At 41.5% G+C, this 23,235-nt stretch overlaps 1 protein-coding gene across 3 annotated transcripts in view; it reads left to right on the top strand.

Moving 5' to 3' along the window:
• The window catches only part of LOC139385611 (solute carrier family 36 member 4), a 222,781-nt gene that overhangs the window by 65,947 nt on the left and 133,599 nt on the right, over positions 1-23,235 (top strand). The window lies entirely within an intron of this gene.

The following is a 23,235-nucleotide window of genomic DNA, read 5'->3' as shown; positions in this document are numbered from 1 at the left end:
CTTATGGTTTGCAACTGCACATGGGGAGAAATGTGTTCTGGTCTGATGAAACAAAAATAGAACTGTTTGGCCATAATGACCATCATTATGTTTGGAGCGAAAGGGGGAGGCTTGCAAGCCGAAGAACACCATCCCAACCGTGAAGACGGGTGTGGCAGCATCATGTTGCGTTGGTGCTTTGCTGCAGGAGGGACTGGTGCACTTCACAAAATAGATGGCGTCATGAGGCAGGAAAATGATGTGGATATATTGAATCTCAAGACATCAGTCAGAAAGTTAAAGCTTTGTCGCAAATGGGTCTTCCAAATGGACAGTGACCCCAAGCATACTTCCAAAGTTGTGGCAAAATGGCTTAAGGACATGTTAAGGGAATTTTTACCTATAATGACTAATTATGTATACATTTCAATCAGGCCTGACTAATCAGAATACTATTATGTTACTGTACATGTATGAATTTTCTCTCTTGATCCCAGTACTGAATATAATGTAGTGAATGTGGAGTTTAGAACAATGACGGTCTGTTCCTTGGTACAAAGGAATTAATTATATCTCCAGACTGACTAGAACGCTTATCTACACTGGGTGACCTTGGCTCTAGGCGAGGAGGGAAGGCTTGAGAGCTATAGAGCCTTTCTTCCAGTATCAAGAAGAGACGGAACATTTAGAAAACACTGACGTCATTTTCAGTTTATAACCTGTGGTAAAATGTGTAAGTACTCAGTACTCTCTTGAATAAAGGCTGTTACTTGACTTTAAGACCGGGGCTCTGTCCATTCCTATAAAATAAGGGTCTTACAAATTCTTATGAATTGACAGAGTGTTTAATTTTAATTGGGAATTAAAACAGAGGAATTCAATTCCTTCAACAGGACAACAAAGTCAAGGTAATGGAGTGGTCATCACAAAGCCCTGACCTCAATCCTATAGAAATGACAAATTCAGCAGAACTGAAAAAGCGTGTGTGAGCAAGGAGTCCTACAAACCTGACTCAGTTACACAAGCTCTGTTAGGAGGAATGGGCCAAAATTCACCCAACTTATTGTGGGAAGCTTGTGGAAGGCTACCCAAATGTTTGGCCCAAGTTAAACAATTTAAAGGCAATGCTACCAAATACTAATTGAGTGTATGTAAACTTCTGACCCACTTTTGAATGTGATGAAATAAACTAAGGATGAAATAAATCATTCTCTCTACTATTATTCTGACATTTCACATTCTTAAAATAAAGTGGTGATCCTAACTGACCTAAGACAGGGAATCTTTACTAGGATTAAATGTCAGGAATTGTGAAAAACTGACTACATGTATTTGGTTAACGTGTATGTAAACTTCCGACTTCAACTGTGTGTGTGTGTGTGTGTGGTGAACTGAATTACTGACTGCTTGTTTATCTGACCTGTGAGTACTTACATTGTATCTACGGTGTACTGATGGTGTATAACAGCTGTGAGTGAGTGGGATGATTCTAGCCTTTTATACATTTGCTACAAACTATCCCAAGGGAGTTTATTTCTCTAGAGTTTGTGGGTAGCACAACTGCTTGAGTGGTCTCAGTTGATCGGACCTGGAATGAATCTCTTTGGCTGAAAATCATGAAAGACTTTTTACATATTTTTCCCTATGCAGGCAGGCAGACAGGCAGCCCCTGTCTGTTGAATGAATGAACTAGCAGAAGATTGACTGCGGAATGGCTGGTTGTCATGGTGCTTTCAATTATCTCACTGTGTCTGAGTTGCACTCTTCAAAGACTTTTATGGTGTGTGTGTGTGTGTCTGTACGTACTGGGTGTTCTAGTGGGATACCCCAGGGAGAACCCAACCCAGGGAGGTACAGATGCAGCTCTTCCCCTCTTTATCTCATTGTAAACACTGATGCCGTTAGTTTCCCTCCTCCTCTTTATCTCAAAGTAAACACTGATGCCGTTAGTTTCCCTCCTCCTCTTTATCTCAAAGTAAACACTGATGCCGTTAGTTTCCCTCCTCCTCTTTATCTCAAAGTAAACACTGATGCCATTAGTTTCCTCCTCGCCTCTTCATCTCAAAGTTAACTTTGATGCCGTTAGTTTGCTTCCTCCTCTCTTGTCTGAAATGATTAATTGGAAAAAGTTCAGTTAAAAGCTGGCTAATGGATGGAAGAATAATGAATAGCATGACTGCATAAAAGAGGAAACTGCTGAGGAAGAGGAGAGCATTTGAAACACATCCTCAGGATATGTCTGTCTGTCTGTCAACAGACACTACATACCAACTAATGTGGCCAGTCAGGCCTGCGCCTGCTAGGATAGGATGCTACACTGTCAATGTGGGGGAGGCCTGTTTGCCCAGTTCTATTTTAACCAACTCCATACTCTGGCTTGTAGTCACCAAGAGCCCTGTCCATGGTGCTGAACTGTCTGGGTGAATAGTTTGAGCCCTGTCCATGGTGCTGAACTGGCTGGGGGAACAGTTTGAGCCATGTCCATGGTCCTGAATTGGCTTGGTGAATAGTTGGATCTCTGTCCATGATCCTGAACTGGCTGGGTGAATAGTTAGAGCCCTGTCCATGGTCCTGAAATGGCTAGGTGACGAGCTATAACCCTGTCCATGGTGCTGAACTGGCTGGGTGACTAGGCCTGACTGAACAGACGATGCTGCCCATGGTAGACCTACCATAACCTTGACCAGAGGGAGGTTGGAAGTGAAATTTAGTGACAACTTAATGCAATGAACACAAGCATCAACTATGAAGCTTAACATGTATTAGCTTGCGTTGAAAGTGTCGATTTTATAAATATACCCTAAAAAAGTAATTGAGGAATTTATGTTGACGGAGGGGAAATTCTGAGATCATGTAGTATCTCTATTGTTTTGTCTTAATGCCCATCTTTGGATAAATTGAATCAGCCGCTGAAACGTGGAGCCACCCAGAAGTGATATATACAGTTGAAGTCGGAAGGTTACATACACAAACTATTTTTTTGGCAAGTCGGTTAGGACATCTACTTTGTGCATGACACAAGTAATTTTTCCAACAATTGTTTACAGACAGATTATTTCACTTATAATTCACTATCACAATTCCAGTGGGTCAGAAGTTTACATACACTAAGTTGACTGCCTTTAAACAGCTTGGGAAATTCCAGAAAATGATATCATACCTTTAGAAGCTTCTGATAGTCTGTGACATAATTTGAGTCAATTGGAGGTGTACCTGTGGATGTTTTTCAAGGCCTACCTTAAACTCAGTGCGTTTTTGCTTGACATCATGGGAAAATCAAAAGAAATCAGCCAAGACCGCAGAAAAAGAATTGTAGACCTCCACAAGTCTGGTTAATTCTTGGGAGCAATTTCCAAACGCCTGAATGTACCACGTTCATCTGTACAAACAATAGTATCCAGTAATCCAGACTACGGTTCGCAACTGCACATGGGGACAAAGATCGTACTTTTTGGAGAAATGTCCTCTGGTCTGATGAAACAGAAATAGAACTGTTTGGCCATAATGACCATCGTTATGTTTGGAGGAAAAGGGGGATGCTTGCAAGCCGAAGAACACCATCCCAACGGGGGTGGCAGTATCATGTTGTGGGGGTGCTTTGCTGCAGGAGGGACTGGTGCACTTCACAAAATAGATGGCTTCATGAGGAAGGAAAATTATGTTTATATATTGAAGCAACATCTCAAGACTTCCAGAGTTGTGGCAAAATGGCTTAAGGACAACAAAGTCAAGGTAATGGAGTGGCCATCACAAGGCCCTGACCTCAATCCTATATCAAATTTGTTGGCAGAACTGAAAAAGCGTGTGCGAGCAAAGAGGCCTACAAACCTGACTCAGTTACACCAGCTCTGTCAGGAGGAATGGGCCAAAATTCACCCAAGTTAAACTATTTAAAGGCAATGCTACCAAATACTATTTGAGTGTATGTAATTTTCTGACCAACAAGGAATGTGATGAAAGAAATAAAAGCTGAAATAAATCATTCTCTCTACTATTATTCTGACATTTCACATTCTTTAAATGAAGTGGTGATCCTAACTGACCTAAGACAGGGAATTTTTATTAGGATTATATGTCAGGAATTATGAAACTGAGTTTAAATGTATTTGGTTAAGGTGTATGTACACTTCCGACTTCAACTGTATATATCACTTCTGGGTGGCTCCATGGTTCAGTGGCTGATTCAATTCTTTCAAGGATGGGTTTTAAGACAAACCATAGAGATACTATATGACCTATCTATGTCTATTTAATAAATACATAGATACAGAAAAATATATATCTATCTATATAATAAATACATATATAATAAATACATATATATCAGTTTACCACCGTCGCTCGTGCATACCCTTATTTATGATATTCATGAGGTTGGGCATGAAGACAGAACGTCTGTTCATCCCCCTATCATCTATTCCTTCATCTGTTCATCCCCAATCCATCTATTCCTTCATCTGTTCATCCCCCAATCCATCTATTCATTCATTTGTTCATCCCCCAATCCATCTATTCATTCATTTGTTCATCCCCCAATCCATCTATTCATTCATTTGTTCATCCCCCAATCCATCTATTCATTCATTTGTTTATCCCCCAATCCATCTATTCCTTCATCTCTTCATCCCCCAATCCATCTATTCCTTCATCTCTTCATCCCCCAATCCATCTATTCCTTCACATGTTCACCCCCCAATCCATCTATTCCTTAATTTGTTTATCCCCCAATCCATCTATTCATTCAGTTGTTCATCCCCCAATCCATCTATTCCTTAATTTGTTCATCCCCCAATCCATCTATTCCTTAATTTGTTCATCCCCCAATCCATCTATTCCTTCATTTGTTTATCCCCCAATCCATCTATTCCTTCACCTGTTCATCCCAATCCATCTATTCTTTCATCTGTTCATCCCCCAATCCATCTATTCCTTCATTTGTTCATCCCTGTAACGGTTTTCTTCTGTGGACGAAGGATCGGACCAAAGCGCAGCGTGGTTAGAGTTCAACATGTTTAGTAAAGACAATAAACGTGAACACTACAAAATACCAAAACAACAAATGTGAAAAACCGAAACAGTCCTATCTGGTGCATAGACACAAAGACAGAAGACCGGAAACAACCACCCACATAACCCAACACAAAACAGGCTACCTAAATATGGTTCCCAATCAGAGACAATGACTAGCACCTGCCTCTGATTGAGAACCATATCAGGCCAAACATAGAAATGGGAAAACTAGACACAACATAGAATGCCCACTCAGCTCACGTCCTGACCAACACTAAAACAAAGAAAACACAAAAGAACTATGGCCAGAACGTGACAATCCCCCAATCCATCTATTCATTCATGTACGCGTCTTTCTATCTGTTCTGTCCTTTCACCTATCCAATCCTCAGTTAGCAACACATCTTTGACAGAATACTGAATTCATCTCTTTAAGGCTAAAACAGCATCTGAAAATGACATTAAGTTTTAAGGACAGGAAGTGTTTTCTTTCTTTCCTTCCTGAATGAACTATTAAGGTAGTTTGATGATTAATGCATTTCACAGATAACTACAGACTTTTCTCAGTTTGTCTCTGTAGGACCATATATCCAGGTGCAGCTTCAGATATTCTACTGTATTACTGTTGTAGAAAACCCTTACATTGACCTGTATTACTGTTGTAGAAAACCTTTACATTGACCTGTATTACTGTTGTAGAAAACCCTTACATTGACCTGTATTACTGTTGTAGAAAACCCTTACATTGACCTGTATTACTGTTGTAGAAAACCTTTACATTGACCTGTATTACTGTTGTAGAAAACCCTTACATTGACCTGTATTACTGTTGTAGAAAACCCTTACATTGACCTGTATTACTGTTGTAGAAAACCTTTACATTGACCTGTATTACTGTTGTAGAAAACCTTTACATTGACCTGTATTACTGTTGTAGAAAACCCTTACATTGACCTGTATTACTGTTGTAGAAAACCCTTACATTGACCTGTATTACTGTTGTAGAAAACCTTTACATTGACCTGTATTACTGTTGTAGAAAACCCTTACATTGACCTGTATTACTGTTGTAGAAAACCTTTACATTGACCTGTATTACTGTTGTAGAAAACCCTTACATTGACCTGTATTACTGTTGTAGAAAACCCTTACATTGACCTGTATTACTGTTGTAGAAAACCCTTACATTGACCTGCATTACTGTTGTAGAAAACCCTTACATTGACCTGTATTACTGTTGTAGAAAACCTTTACATTGACCTGTATTACTGTTGTAGAAAACCTTTACATTGACCTGTATTACTGTTGTAGAAAACCCTTACATTGACCTGTATTACTGTTGTAGAAAACCCTTACATTGACCTGTATTACTGTTGTAGAAAACCCTTACATTGACTTGTATTACTGTTGTAGAAAACCTTTACATTGACCTGTATTACTGTTGTAGAAAACCCTTACATTGACCTGTATTACTGTTGTAGAAAACCCTTACATTGACTTGTATTACTGTTGTAGAAAACCTTTACATTGACCTGTATTACTGTTGTAGAAAACCCTTACATTGACCTGTATTACTGTTGTAGAAAACCCTTACATTGACCTGTATTACTGTTGTAGAAAACCTTTACATTGACCTGTATTACTGTTGTAGAAAACCTTTACATTGACCTGTATTACTGTTGTAGAAAACCCTTACATTGACCTGTATTACTGTTGTAGAAAACCCTTACATTGACTTGTATTACTGTTGTAGAAAACCCTTACATTGACCTGTATTACTGTTGTAGAAAACCCTTACATTGACCTGTATTACTGTTGTAGAAAACCCTTACATTGACTTGTATTACTGTTGTAGAAAACCTTTACATTGACCTGTATTACTGTTGTAGAAAACCCTTACATTGACCTGTATTACTGTTGTAGAAAACCCTTACATTGACTTGTATTACTGTTGTAGAAAACCTTTACATTGACCTGTATTACTGTTGTAGAAAACCTTTACATTGACCTGTATTACTGTTGTAGAAAACCCTTACATTGACCTGTATTACTGTTGTAGAAAACCTTTACATTGACCTGTATTACTGTTGTAGAAAACCCTTACATTGACTTGTATTACTGTCTGTTCTTGTGTTTGCGTCCTAATTGGTTACATAGTAAATATGACTTTACTCTCTCATGGTTTTAGTTGAAAGAAAACTACAAAACGTATCTTTGCTATTTGATGATGCTGGTCTAACTGGTTGGGGCCCAGATATGCTTAGCAGCCTGTACTGGGTAGAAATATGTTAAGATACCACCTTCGCTAGTTGTTCAGTTCTCGGAAGATAGAATTAAGCCGAAAGTGAACATCAAGGTGTCTGCATATATTTTATATGTGTAGTGTATATTCAGTGATGTTCTCCTCTTGGTGGTGTTAGTAGTGTATATACAGTGATGTTCTCCTCTTGGTGGTGTTAGTAGTGTATATTCAGTGATGTTCTCCTCTTGGTGGTGTTAGTAGTGTATATACAGTGATGTTCTCCTCTTGGTGGTGTTAGTAGTGTATATTCAGTGATGTTCTCCTCTTGGTGGTGTTAGTAGTGTATATACAGTGATGTTCTCCTCTTGGTGGTGTTAGAGTAGTGTATATACAGTGATGTTCTCCTCTTGGTGGTGTTAGTAGTGTATATTCAGTGATGTTCTCCTCTTGGTGGTGTTAGTAGTGTATATTCAGTGATGTTCTCCTCTTGGTGGTGTTAGTGGTGTATATACAGTGATGTTCTCCTCTTGGTGATGTTAGAGTAGTGTATATTCAGTGATGTTCTCCTCTTGGTGGTGTTAGTAGTGTATATTCAGTGATGTTCTCCTCTTGGTGGTGTTAGTAGTGTATATTCAGTGATGTTCTCCTCTTGGTGGTGTTAGTGGTGTATATACAGTGATGTTCTCCTCTTGGTGGTGTTAGTAGTGTATATACAGTGATGTTCTCCTCTTGGTGATGTTAGAGTAGTGTATATACAGTGATGTTCTCCTCTTGGTGGTGTTAGTAGTGTATATACAGTGATGTTCTCCTCTTGGTGATGTTAGAGTAGTGTATATACAGTGATGTTCTCCTCTTGGTGATGTTAGAGTAGTGTATATACAGTGATGTTCTCCTCTTGGTGGTGTTAGTAGTGTATATACAGTGATGTTCTCCTCTTGGTGATGTTAGAGTAGTGTATATACAGTGATGTTCTCCTCTTGGTGGTGTTAGTAGTGTATATTCAGTGATGTTCTCCTCTTGGTGGTGTTAGTAGTGTATATTCAGTGATGTTCTCCTCTTGGTGGTGTTAGTAGTGTATATTCAGTGATGTTCTCCTCTTGGTGGTGTTAGTTGTGTATATTCAGTGATGTTCTCCTCTTGGTGGTGTATATACAGTGATGTTCTCCTCTTGGTGGTGTTAGTAGTGTATATACAGTGATGTTCTCCTCTTGGTGATGTTAGAGTAGTGTATATACAGTGATGTTCTCCTCTTGGTGGTGTTAGTAGTGTATATTCAGTGATGTTCTCCTCTTGGTGGCGTTAGTGGTGTATATACAGTGATGTTATCCTCTTGGTGGTGTTAGAGTAGTGTATATACAGTGATGTTCTCCTCTTGGTGATGTTAGAGTAGTGTATATACAGTGATGTTCTCCTCTTGGTGATGTTAGAGTAGTGTATATACAGTGATGTTCTCCTCTTGGTGGTGTTAGAGTAGTGTATATACAGTGATGTTCTCCTCTTGGTGGTGTTCGAGTAGTGTATATACAGTGATGTTCTCCTCTTGGTGATGTTAGAGTAGTGTATATACAGTGATTTTCTCCTCTTGGTGATGTTAGAGTAGTGTATATACAGTGATGTTCTCCTCTTGGTGATGTTAGAGTAGTGTATATACAGTGATGTTCTCCTCTTGGTGGTGTTAGAGTAGTGTATATACAGTGATGTTCTCCTCTTGGTATTTTTAGAGTAGTGTATATACAGTGATTTTCTCCTCTTGGTGGTGTGGAGTTGTGGGGACCTTGCTGTTTTTTCATGGTTTATGACCCCAGTGAGACCCAGTGTTTTATTTGCCTTGTCACCCTGCCGTTGGTCAAACCTAAGACACATAAAACATACCATGGAACAGGGTGTTACAGCAAGGTTTCTCTGTGTGGTTTTTTGTGTGTGGCTCAGTTGGTAGAGTTAGGAGCTTGAAATGCCACGGTTGTGGGTTCAATTCCCACAGGGGACCAGTATGAAAAAGCAAGAAAATGTGTGCACTCACTGCTACTGTAAGTCGCTTTGGATTAGACCATCTGCTAAATTACTAAATGTAAATGTAAAAAGTGTGGGTGTGGCAGTGAGAGATGGGTATGAAATATGGGGACACGAGGGATATGTCTCTCTGTGTGCTCTTTCACCCCTTCATAAACAGCTATTTTATTTTAACTCTATTAAACGCCAGCGAACAGGGATATATATACAGTACCAGTCAAGTTTGGACAGACCTACTCAATCAAGGGTTTTTCTTTATAATCTACATTGTAGAATAATAGTGAAGACATCAACACCATGAAATAACACACATGGAATCATGTAGTAACCAACAAAGTGTTAAACAAATCAAAATACATTATATACACTGCTCAAAAAAAATCAAGGGAACACTAAAATAACACATCCTAGATCTGAATGAATGAAATATTTCTATATTTCTTTACATAGTTGAATGTGCTGACAACAAAATCACACAAAAATGATCAATGGAAATCAAATTTATCAACCCATGGAGTTCTGGATTTGGAGTCACACTCAAAATTAAAGTGGAAAACCACACTACAGGCTGATCCAACTTTGATGTAAGGTCCTTAAAACAAGTCAAAATGAGGCTCAGTAGTGTGTGAGGCCTCCACGTGCCTGTATGACCTCCCCACAACGCCTGGGCATGCTCCTGATGTGGTGGCGGATGGTCTCCTGAGGGATCTCCTCCCAGACCTGGACTAAAGCATCCGCCAACTCCTGGACAGTCTGTGGATGGCGCGAGACATGATGTCCCAGATGTACTCAATTGGATTCAGGTCTGGGGAACGGGCGGGCCAGTCCATAGCATCAATGCCTTCCTCTTGCAGGAACTGCTGACACACTCCAGCCACATGAGGTCTAGCATTGTCTTGCATTAGGAGGAACCCAGGGCCAACCGCACCAGCATATGGTCTCACAAGGGGTCTGAGGATCTCATCTCGGTACCTAATGGCAGTCAGGCTACCTCTGGCGAGCACATGGAGGGCTGTGGGGCCCCCCAAGGAAATGCCACCCCACACCATGACTGACCCACTGCCAAACCGGTCATGCTGGAGGATGTTGCAGGCAGCAGAACGTTCTCCACGGCGTCTCCAGACTGTCACGTCTGTCACATTTGCTCAGTGTGAACCTGCTTTCATCTGTGAAGAGCACAGGGCGCCAGTGGCGAATTTGCCAATCTTGGTGTTCTCTGGCAAATGCCAAACGTCCTGCACGGTGTTGGGCTGTAAGCACAACCCCCACCTGTGGACGTCGGGCCCTCATACCATCCCCATGGAGTCTGTTTCTGACCGTTTGAGCAGACACATGCACATTTGTGGCCTGCTGGAGGTCATTTTGCTGGGCTCTGGCAGTGCTCCTCCTGCTCCTCCTTGCACAAAGGCGGAGGTAGTGGTCCTGCTGCTGGGTTGTTGCCCTCCTCCGGCCTCCTCCACGTCTCCTGGTGTACTGGCCTGTCTCCTGGTAGCGCCTCCATGCTCTGGACACTACGCTGACAGACACAGCAAACCTTCTTGCAACAGCTCGCATTGATGTGCCATCCTGGATGAGCCGCACTACCTGAGCCAGTTGTGTGGGTTGTAGACTCCGTCTCATGCTACCACTAGAGTGAAAGCACCGCCAGCATTCAAAAGTGACCAAAACATCAGCCAGGAAGCATAGGAACTGAGAAGTGGTCTGTGGTTACCACCTGCAGAACCACTCCTTTATTGGGGGTGTCTTGCTAATTGCCTATAATTTCCACCTGTTGTCTATTCCATTTGCACTACAGCATGTGAAATGTATTGTCAATCAGTGTTTCTTCCTAAGTGGACAGTTTGATTTCACAGTAGTGTGATTGACTTGGAGTTACATTGTGTTGTTTAAGTGTAAGCCTTGCACACTCTTGGCATTCTCTAAACCAGCTTCAATCAGTAGTCACCTGGAATGGTTTCAATTAACAGGTGTGGCTTGTAAAAAGTTAATTTGTGGAATTTCTATCCTTCTTAATACATTTGAGCCAAACATTTGTATTGTAACTAAAGTAGGTGTGGTATGCAGAAGATAGCCCTATTTGGAAAAAGACCAAGTCCATATTATGGCAAGAACAGCTCAACAAGCAAAGGGAAACGACAGTCCATAATTACTTCATGATATGAAGGTCAGTCAATACAGAACATTTCAAGAATTTTGACGTTTCAAGTGCAGTCACAAAAACCATCAAGCTCCATGATGAAACTGGCTCTCATGTTGACCGCCACAGGAAAGGAAGACCCAGAGTTAATTAGTGTTACCAGCCTCAGAAATTGCAGCCCAAATAAATGCTTCACAGAGTTCAAGTAACAGACACATCAACATCAACTGTTCAGAGAATACTACGTGAACCGGGCCTTCATGGTCGAATTGCTGCAAAGAAACCACTACTAAAGGACAGCAATAATAAGAAGAGACTTGCTTGGGCCAAGAAAAACGAGCAGTGGATATTAGACCTTTGGAAATCTGTCCTTTGGTCTGATGAATCCAAAGTTGAGATTTTTGGTTCCAACCGCCGTGTCTTTGTGAGACGCAGAGTAGGTGAACGGATGATTTCCACATGTGTGGTTCCCACCGTGAAGCATGGAGGAGGAGATGTGATGCTGTGGGGGTGCTTTGCTGGTGACACTGTCAGTGATTTATTTAGAACTCAAGGCACACTTAACCAGCATGGCTACCTTGACATTCTGCAGTGATACACCATCCCATCTGGTTTACTCTTAGTCCCACTATCATTTGTTTTTCAACAGGACAATGACCCAACACACCGCCAGGCTGTGTAAGGGCTATTTGACCAAGAAGGAGAGCAATGGAGTGCTGCATCAGATGACCTGGCCTCCACAATCACCGACCTCAACACAATTAAGATGGTTTGGGAAGAGTTGCACCGCAGAGTGAAGGAAAAACAACTGCTCAACATATGTGGGAACTCTTTCAAGACTGTTGGAAAAGCATTCTTCATGAAGCTGGTTGAGAGAATGCTAAGACTGGGCAAAGCTGTCATCAGGGCAACGGGTGGCTACTTTGAAGAATCTCAAATATAAAATATATTTTGATTTGTTTAACACTTTTTTGGTTACTACATGATTCCATATGTGTTATTTCATAGTTTTGATGTCTTCACTATTCTTCTACACTGTAGAAAATAAAAAAAAGTACATTTAAAACCTATCCAAACTTTTGACTGGTACTGTATGCCAGTCTAATGACATCAGGATTCCGAGAAATGCCAGATGTGTGCCGTTTCTAGTAAGTTTCTTTCCCCAGAATGAAACTTAGAAGAAGGGATATCTCACTGCTCCTGCAAACCTCCGATACTGGAATTAGATTTCACTACATGTACCTTGGCAGCTCTCAGATGTATGGGCTAACAATATGTATTGTTTGTTGGGAGGATGATGATAATGGGCCGGGATTAGATGTGAGGTCTCTCTCTCTCTTGCCCCCTCCCCTTCTCGGGATGATGAAGTTAGCTTGGACCAACACTCCAGATTATTTTGGCAGTGTGTAGCGCTCACCTTGTGTGTGTGTGTGTGCTCGTGTGGTTTCATGTGCGTGTGTATCTGTACTTTGGTATGAGTTGTGTGTGTATTTTTATCACTCTAACTTTGTCTAAGTTCTCTGTCTTTGTGTAAGTGAGTGTCTCTTCTCTCTATCGTTGGGTGTCTTTCAGTCTCTGTTTCAGTCTTTCTCTACCTTTGGCTGTCTTTGAGTGTGTCTTTCAGTTTATTTTTCTGTCTGCCTCAACAGAGTCTGAACATAGAGGTGAGTTGGACATTCTGACTCCAGTGTGTACACACACACACACACACACACACACACACACACACACACACACACACACACACACAGAAAAGTGGGCGTCTCGATGGAAGAGCACAAAGTCTGGGCCCCGCTCTTAGTAATGTGCCCGGCAACAAACATAATTGATAGAAAACAGACATTACTAATCCGGCCACGTCTAATCTTTATGGAAAACACCCACCTCTGCTCTGCAGCTAATTTTGCTGCTTTTCTCCGTCTGCCTCCGGTTCTAACGCGAAGCAGGCTTCCCTGCTAACGCATTCTCTGGATGTCACTATCTCCCCCTACACACATGTACTTATGCACACACACATGTACTTATGCACACACACACAGATGTCGACATGCATGCAATCACACTCCCATTTCCAGAAGCCAACTCAGTGGTGAGATGCAGTGAGTTGCTGGCATGAAAAGAGCATACGAAAGAGAGTTTATCTACTCTGTGAATGAACAGCAGAGCAAAGCGAAAGGGAGGGGGGGGTTTAAAGTTCACCCCCACTGTGAAGGACTGTCTGTCTGACCCAGTACTCTACTGTGAGAGTACAGTGAGGGTTATGGTTTCAGAGGAGTTGTGAACTGGGCCTTGAATTTACTTTGTTTAGTTTGATATTGTGTCTGTTGTAGAACATTTGTGGATGTGAGCGTTAATGTTGGGGTGATGTCATTTTTACTCTGACTTTCCTCAGTTACTTACCTTTAAACTGTTTTGTTTACTGGAATAGGCTAAGAGTCACTGTGCTTCATTGGTTCAGCTTTGTTATGACACGTGTAATAATGTTTTCTTTGTAATCACCAGAGAAGAAATGTTGCCGTTACGAGACATTAAGCAGGCCAACTGGCAGATATTAGTACTAAAGTCACCTTTGTCTCAACTTGTTTGTTAGCTAAGAAGGGAAGTAAAAGGCTTTGCAGGCTTTTTCGGAACACGCACACCTCATTGACAGACACACTGACAAACACACCAAGAGCGAGCATCAGAGGGACATATCTAGACTGAGGTGATATCTAGGGACTTCTATTTCTTTGTACTGTTGTTTTGCGCTGCAGAAAAGAGATAATGGATTCAGGGGCTCTCCCTGCCTGTCTCATCTTTCCCCCTCTCCTCCCCGGGGCAGGTGGCAGCCTGTACCAGATGGGCAGAGCAGGTGTGTGTGGGAAGAGGAAACATTTCAATATGTAATGAGCTCCACCACCCTACTCTAGGAGAAAACCAACATACATCAATATTTTTATCCCGCTACAGTATATTATTATATACTGTGGTGTTGCAAGGTATACCGAAACTTTGGTACTTTTTCGATACGAAAACCCCCCGGTTCGGAACTAGAATTTTTGTTATGTTCGGTACTTCTGTCAAATGTGTCTCACATGATTGAGAGGGTCAAGTCTGTATCAGCACAGCCCCTTTTATAGTGTGGAGAGTGAAGTGGCGGCTCCACTTAGGAATTCATTGCTCGAGCTGTCTGGGCCCCATTAGCTCTGTACTCATGATGCACAGAAGTTAAAACGCTTGAATAATGCTACACGATATGTTGAAACTGTTTGCAAAACAATGTCCATACATGCTAGAATGCTTTCACAATGCAAGATGATACCGGTAGCTTTCAGTTCCCTCCCCTCATGCTTTGTTTGTGTTAAATACAAACCATAATGCAAAATATGCTGATTTCAAAGTTGATTGTACCAAAAACGTCACATTTTCTCCCTTTGCCACAGAAAACTAATTAACTTCTTCGTCTCCCTCCCCTCCCATCTGGTTTATACTATATTAAATAGCCACAATGTCAAATTCCACAGCCACATTCTGCCTTGTGAATGATCTCATTACTTTCTTAAACAGACAGCATACACTTTGATAATAGAGGGGATTGCTTCTTCCATGCAAATGTTGTTGATCAGTACAATAAAATATGTTGTCCTAGCAGTTTCCAATAAAGTAAGTCCTAAATGTAAGGGAGTGTTTTGTCATCTGTAGCCCCATGAAATCAGCTAATACAAGTTCAAAAACTCAATGCACACATTCCTATTGAATAATATGCATTCACCTGTATTGTGAATAGACCTAGGCTGCATCTTGATTTACCCAGTTTCTATCTCTAAAAAAATATACATAAACGTTTTTCACATGTAATGATATTGAACTCAAAAGATGCCCAACGATTTAACAGCAGTAGCTGAGTGTGTCTGTCTATATCAAGTGCCGTTATGTGACTTTGGCTGGGACACCTTGTTTTGTTGTTGTATTGTTTTCATATTGAGTATCGTGATACTGAACCTGGTATCGGTGTCAACATTCTGGTATGGTGACAACTAATATGCTGTATCGGCCTTCACACACAGAGAGAGAGAAAGAGACTACCAGGCAGTTCAGACATACAGTATGTATAAACACACAAAGACGAGATGTGTTGAAGTTCTTCAGGAATTGAACTTTACCTACACTCCAACAGCCAGACAGAACATCCCAAAATAATCTTCTTATTGATCAGTCATTACCGTTTGAACATTGCAGCTCTCCACATTGGTACAGCTTCAAAGCTGTTTCCTAGGTAACTGTTCTTCTGTAGTGTTCTCTCTTTCTCTTCTCTGTAAAAGGCCAGCATCTGATCTCAAGGGCTGAATGTGGAGAGAGGGAGGGAGGAACACCAACTCCACACTCTGCCTTGTAGTTACCAGGATCCCTGTCCACGGTGCTACTAGTGAGAACCTGGTCCTCGGTGCTGAACTGTCTTGGTGATTAGTTAGAACCCTCTCTATGGTGCTGAACTGGGTGGGTGAATAGTGAGAACCTGGTCCTCGTTGCTGAACTGTCTTGGTAAATAGTGAATGGCCTACAGAAGGTTTTTAGAAAGATAGACTTGTATGCTCACACAGTAGAGGGGTTTAGAAGTGTTTGTTTGAGCAGTCCATTTTTAAGAACTGCCAAAGAAGAGAAGCAGTATGTTGATTGCTGGACCTCCATAGTTGGTTTTTGTTGTTGTTCATTACAAAGTGATGACGGTGCCTGGATCATAACAAGCCTAGCATGCTCAGTATAATTGTGCTATAAAACGGTCAAATAAAAGGCTTTGTTGTGTTGATAGTCACGCCAGGAAGAAGAGTTCTCCTCTCACACTCCAAGCTTTAGTCTCTGTAGGAGGTCAGCGAAAACATAACTGGGGATTTTATCGTCAGTATGTTTTTCCCCCGGTATAATGTGTTGATAGAACTTCACTGTCGTGTGTCGCGATACTAAACCTGGTATTGGTATCGAAGTCAAAATGAATGTGTGTGTGTGTGTGTATATATCAGTGTACGTCTGTGTAATTCAGTGCTTCTGGGGTCTTAATAGATACTGATGAAAGAGACTGATAAAACAACGTACCACCTGTATGACTGGAGGAGCCTTCTAGCTTACTAATAGACTGTTACGTTAAGCCTAACCTGCTAGTGGACTGTTGAGTTTTTGAATCTGGAGGGTGTTGGAGGAATAGGAGATGGATGGACGCACGCACGCACTTTCTCCTCAGGAGCCTGAGGCCTTCCCTTCACCTAACACGCTCAAGCACATGCTCATTCATTCATTAGTATGCCCTCCAGGGTGTATAGTCCAGTCAGCTCTGTTAGACAGGCCCACTCTGGCACCCCAACCTCACCACTTCTCCTCTCTACAGTGCATTAGGAAAGTATTCAGACCCACATTTTGATGCGTACAGCCTTATTCTAAAATGGATTGAGTAAAAATGTCCATCAATCTACACACAATACCTCATAATGACAGTGAAAACAACATGTTTTTAGACATTTTTGCAAATGTATTAAAAATAATAAACAGAAATACCTTATTTACATAAGTATTCAGACTCTTTGCTATGAGACTTGAAATTGAGCTTAGATGCATCCTGTTACCATTTATCATCCTTGATGTTTCTACAGCTTGATTGGTGTCCACCTGTCATAAATTCAATTGATTGGACATGATTTGGAAAGGCACACACTTGTCAGAGAAAAAAACAAGCCTTGAGGTCGAATGAATTGTCCGTACAGCTCAGAGACAGGATTGTGTCGAGGCACAGATCTTGGGAAGGGTACCAAAACATTTCTGCAGCATTGAAGGTCCCCAAGAACACACTGGCTTCCATCATTATTAAATGGAAGAAGTTTAGAACCACCAAGATTCTTCCTAGAACCGCCCGCACGGACAAACTGAGAAATCGGGAAGAAGGGCCTTGGTCAGGAAAAAGGCACCTAAAGACTGACCATGACAAACAAGATTCTCTGGTCTGATGAAACCAAGATTGAACTCTGGCCTGAATGCCAAGCGTCACATCTGGAGGAAACCTGACACCGTACCTATGGTGAAGCATGGTGGTGGCAGTGTCATGCTGTGGGGAGGATTTTCAGCGGCAGGGACTGGGAGACTAGTAAGGATCGAGTCAAAGATGAATGGAGCGCATGTACAGAGAGATCCTTGATCCTGTGCTCTCAGGACCTCAGACGGGGGCAAAGGTTCACCTTCCAACTGGACAACGACCCAAAGCACACAGCCAAGACAACACAGGAGTGGCTTCGGGACAAGTCTCAATGTCCTTGAGTGGCCCAACCCGAGCCTGGACTTGAACCCGATCGAACATCTCTGGAAAGACCTGAAAATAGCTGTGCAGCGACTCTCCCCATCCAACCTTACAGAGCTTGAGAGGATCAACAGAGAAGAATGGGAGAAACTCCCCAAAAACAGGTGTGCCAATTTTGTGGTGTCATACCCAAGAAGACTCAATTTTGTAATCGCTGCTAAAGGTGCTTCAACAATGTACGTAGTAAAGGGTTTGAATACTTATGTAAATGTGATATTTCAGTTTTTTTTATTTGTAATAAATGTGCAAAAATGTCTAAACTTGTTTTTGCTTTGTCATTTTGGGGTATTGTGTGTAGATTGATGAGGGGGGGGGGAATTATTTATTCAGTTGTAGAATAAGGCTGTAATGCAACAAAATGTGGAAAAAGTCAAGGGGTCTGAATACTTTCTGAAGACACCTTATGTCCTGTGTAATTTTTCTTGATAAATCAATATGGAGGACTAGAATCAAGGCCTTTGACAAGTTTGCCCTCAATTGAGGTCTATTCAAAGTGTACTCAACTCATCACGCCTGTGAGGATCGGCCTCAAAACTAGACTTTCATGAGGCTATCACCCTCCTTATTCGCGCACATACACACGCACGCAAGCACGCACGCACACACGCGCACACAGAGAGTCTGGTACAGCTAACCTTGTGGAGAGACACAATTCAGGACTTCTGGTCCCCACAAGAATAGTTAAACACGTCCACACACACATACATACATACATACATACATACATATATATATACACACACACACAAAAAATTAACTGTTTGCGATTGAAAGCTAATATAGTGCCCTCCCAGTGAGAAAGGGTACATAGAGTATGACACGTACCTGTGTCTGGCTTCTCTAGGCTGTGTGTGGTTGACCTCAGTCTGAACCCATAGAGACATGCTGATTCATAGGCCATCATTGTTTCAAATGTCTTTCAATCTGTTTCCAACAAGTAGAGAGGTTGAGCTCAGTCCAATAGTCCTGATGGATATCCTCTGTGGTTGAGGGTTCTATTCCAACTGATGTTTGTCGTTGAAGGTTGATAGGGTGTCTGGATTGAAAACCCCCTCGGCATCTTCCCAACACCTGAACCTGACACAGCTGGTAATGAATGACTCAACAAAACAACAATAAAAACAAAATAACTTTACAGCAATATGAAAAAATTGTTCCAAAATAGCATGCCGGGCCTGACTCGGACAAAGCTCCGCCTCAGTAGTCTCTGTTACCTGCATTATTTAGCCTGACGTTTAGAAATGGAGGGTGCCTTTCTCCCGTGTCGGAGTGTTTCTCTCTCTAGTATAAAGGTGTGTTTATCTTGATGTCCACACCTCAGGGGAACCATTTTCCTCCAAATTGAGATTTTCTGCTCCTAACCCTCTGGTCATTGATACAGTGCCTTCAGAACATATTCACACCCCTTTTTTTAGTAGTGACTCAGGGGTGTGAATACTTATGTAAATGAGATATTTCTGTATTTCAATACATTTGCTAAAGTGTATACAAACATGTTTTCACTTGTGTAGCTCAGTTGGTAGAGCATGGATCTTGCAATGCCAGGGTTGTGGGTTTGATTCCCATGGGGGACCAGTATGAACAAATATGAAAATGTATGCACTCCCTACAGTAAGTTGATTTGGATAAGAACGTCTGCTAAGTGACTAAACTGACTTTGTCATTATGGAGTATTGTGTGTAGATGGGTGAGATGTTTCTATTTTTTGAATCTATTTTGAATTCAGGCTGTAACACAACAAAATGGGGAATAAGTCCAGGGGTGTGAATACTTCCTGAAGACTGTATATGTAATATGTGTCCCTATGTTTTATGTCACTGGTGTTACCGCCTTGATTTATTAGCTAATCACACCCTGATACAATGTCATACATTTTAAGTGTGCTTTGATAATTTGGTGAGTTACTCAATTTAAATAAAGGGAAATTACATTGTGAGCAAAATGATTAATCAAATCACTTACTATCTGAAGGCACTATTATCACAGGCTGTAGATGTCACTGGTTTAGACAGACTGTACTGGATGTAGATGTCACTGGTTTAGACAGACCGTACTGGCTGTAGATGTCACTGGTTTAGACAGACAGTACTGGCTGTAGATGTCACTGGTTTAGACAGACAGTACTGGCTGTAGATGTCACTGGTTTAGACAGACCGTATTGGCTGTAGATGTCACTGGTTTAGACAGACCGTATTGGCTATAGATGTCACGGGTTCAGACATAGTGTTAGTTGTAGATGTCACTGGTTAAGACAGCGCAAGTTGTAGATGTCACTGGTTTAGACATAGTGCAAGTTGTAGATGTCACTGGTTTAGACATAGTGCAAGTTGTAGATGTCACTGGTTTAGACATAGTGCAAGTTGTAGATGTCACTGGTTTAGACATAGTGCAAGTTGTAGATGTCACTGGTTTAGACATAGTGCTAGTTGTAGATGTCACTGGTTTAGACAGACAGTACGGGCTGTAGATGTCACTGGTTTAGACAGCGCAAGTTGTAGATGTCACTGGTTTAGACATAGTGCAAGTTGTAGATGTCACTGGTTTAGACAGACAGTACGGGCTGTAGATGTCACTGGTTTAGACAGCGCAAGTTGTAGATGTCACTGGTTTAGACATAGTGCAAGTTGTAGATGTCACTGGTTTAGACATAGTGCAAGTTGTAGATGTCACTGGTTTAGACATAGTGCAAGTTGTAGATGTCACTGGTTTAGACATAGTGCAAGTTGTAGATGTCACTGGTTTAGACATAGTGCAAGTTGTAGATGTCACTGGTTTAGACAGACAGTACTGGCTGTAGATGTCACTGGTTTAGACAGACAGTACGGGCTGTAGATGTCACTGGTTTAGACAGACAGTACGGGCTGTAGATGTCACTGGTTTAGACAGACAGTACGGGCTGTAGATGTCACTGGTTTAGACAGACAGTACGGGCTGTAGATGTCACTGGTTTAGACATAGTGCAAGTTGTAGATGTCACTGGTTTAGACAGCGCAAGTTGTAGATGTCACTGGTTTAGACAGCGCAAGATGTAGATGTCACTGGTTTAGACATAGTGCAAGTTGTAGATGTCACTGGTTTAGACATAGTGCTAGTTGTAGATGTCACTGGTTTAGACATAGTGCAAGTTGTAGATGTCACTGGTTTAGACATAGTGCAAGTTGTAGATGTCACTGGTTTAGACATAGTGCAAGTTGTAGATGTCACTGGTTTAGACAGACAGTACGGGCTGTAGATGTCACTGGTTTAGACATAGTGCTAGTTGTAGATGTCACTGGTTTAGACAGACAGTACTGGCTGTAGATGTCACTGGTTTAGACAGACAGTACAGGCTGTAGATATCACTGGTTTAGACATAGTGCTAGTTGTAGATGTCACTGGTTTAGACATAGTGCTAGTTGTAGATGTCACTGGTTTAGACATAGTGCAAGTTGTAGATGTCACTGGTTTAGACAGACAGTACGGGCTGTAGATGTCACTGGTTTAGACATAGTGCTAGTTGTAGATGTCACTGGTTTAGACAGACAGTACTGGCTGTAGATGTCACTGGTTTAGACAGACAGTACAGGCTGTAGATATCACTGGTTTAGACATAGTGTTAGTTGTAGATGTCACTGGTTTAGACATAGTGCTAGTTGTAGATGTCACTGGTTTAGACAGCGCTAGTTGTAGATGTCACTGGTTAGACATAGTGCAAGTTGTAGATGTCACTGGTTTAGACAGTGCAAGTTGTAGATGTCACTGGTTTAGACATAGTGCAAGTTGTTGATGTCACTGGTTTAGACATAGTGCAAGTTGTTGATGTCATTGGTTTAGACATAGTGCAAGTTGTAGATGTCACTGGTTTAGACATAGTGTTAGTTGTAGATGTCACTGGTTTAGACATAGTGCTAGTTGTAGATGTCACTGGTTTAGACAGCGCTAGTTGTAGATGTCACTGGTTAGACATAGTGCAAGTTGTAGATGTCACTGGTTTAGACAGTGCAAGTTGTAGATGTCACTGGTTTAGACAGTGCAAGTTGTAGATGTCACTGGTTTAGACATAGTGCAAGTTGTAGATGTCACTGGTTTAGACATAGTGCAAGTTGTAGATGTCACTGGTTTAGACATAGTGCAAGTTGTAGATGTCACTGGTTTAGACATAGTGCTAGTTGTAGATGTCACTCGTTTAGACAGACAGTACGGGCTGTAGATGTCACTGGTTGAGACAGACAGTACGGGCTGTAGATGTCACTGGTTGAGACAGACAGTACGTGCTGTAGATGTCACTGGTTTAGACATAGTGCTAGTTGCAGATGTCACTGGTTTAGACATAGTGCTAGTTGTAGATGTCACTGGTTTAGACAGACAGTACTGGCTGTAGATGTCACTGGTTTAGACAGACAGTACCTGCTGTAGATGTCACTGGTTTAGACAGTGCGGGCTGTAGATGTCACTGGTTTAGACAGTACGGGCTGTAGTTGTCACTGGTTTAGACATAGTGCTAGTTGTAGATGTCACTGGTTTAGACATAGTGCTAGTTGTAGATGTCACTGGTTTAGACATAGTGCTAGTTGTAGATGTCACTGGTTTAGACAGTACGGGCTGTAGTTGTCACTGGTTTAGACATAGTGCTAGTTGTAGATGTCACTGGTTTAGACATAGTGCTAGTTGTAGATGTCACTGGTTTAGACATAGTGCTAGTTGTAGATGTCACTGGTTTAGACATAGTGCTAGTTGTAGATGTCACTGGTTTAGACAGCGCTAGTTGTAGATGTCACTGGTTTAGACATAGTGCAAGTTGTAGATGTCACTGGTTTAGACATAGTGCAAGTTGTAGATGTCACTGGTTTAGACAGTGCAAGTTGTAGATGTCACTGGTTTAGACATAGTGCAAGTTGTAGATGTCACTGGTTTAGACAGCGCAAGATGTAGATGTCACTGGTTTAGACATAGTGCAAGTTGTAGATGTCACTGGTTTAGACATAGTGCTAGTTGTAGATGTCACTGGTTTAGACATAGTGCAAGTTGTAGATGTCACTGGTTTAGACAGCGCAAGTTGTAGATGTCACTGGTTTAGACAGCGCAAGATCTAGATGTCACTGGTTTAGACATAGTGCAAGTTGTAGATGTCACTGGTTTAGACATAGTGCTAGTTGTAGATGTCACTGGTTTAGACATAGTGCAAGTTGTAGATGTCACTGGTTTAGACATAGTGCAAGTTGTAGATGTCACTGGTTTAGACATAGTGCAAGTTGTAGATGTCACTGGTTTAGACAGACAGTACGGGCTGTAGATGTCACTGGTTTAGACATAGTGCTAGTTGTAGATGTCACTGGTTTAGACAGACAGTACTGGCTGTAGATGTCACTGGTTTAGACAGACAGTACAGGCTGTAGATATCACTGGTTTAGACATAGTGCTAGTTGTAGATGTCACTGGTTTAGACATAGTGCTAGTTGTAGATGTCACTGGTTTAGACATAGTGCAAGTTGTAGATGTCACTGGTTTAGACAGACAGTACGGGCTGTAGATGTCACTGGTTTAGACATAGTGCTAGTT

Source organism: Oncorhynchus clarkii, chromosome 27 (assembly GCF_045791955.1).
Source record: "Oncorhynchus clarkii lewisi isolate Uvic-CL-2024 chromosome 27, UVic_Ocla_1.0, whole genome shotgun sequence".
NCBI lineage: Eukaryota > Metazoa > Chordata > Actinopteri > Salmoniformes > Salmonidae > Oncorhynchus > Oncorhynchus clarkii.
The sequence above is the reverse complement of the archived record's forward strand: the minus strand, read 5'-3'. Positions and strand labels throughout refer to the sequence as shown.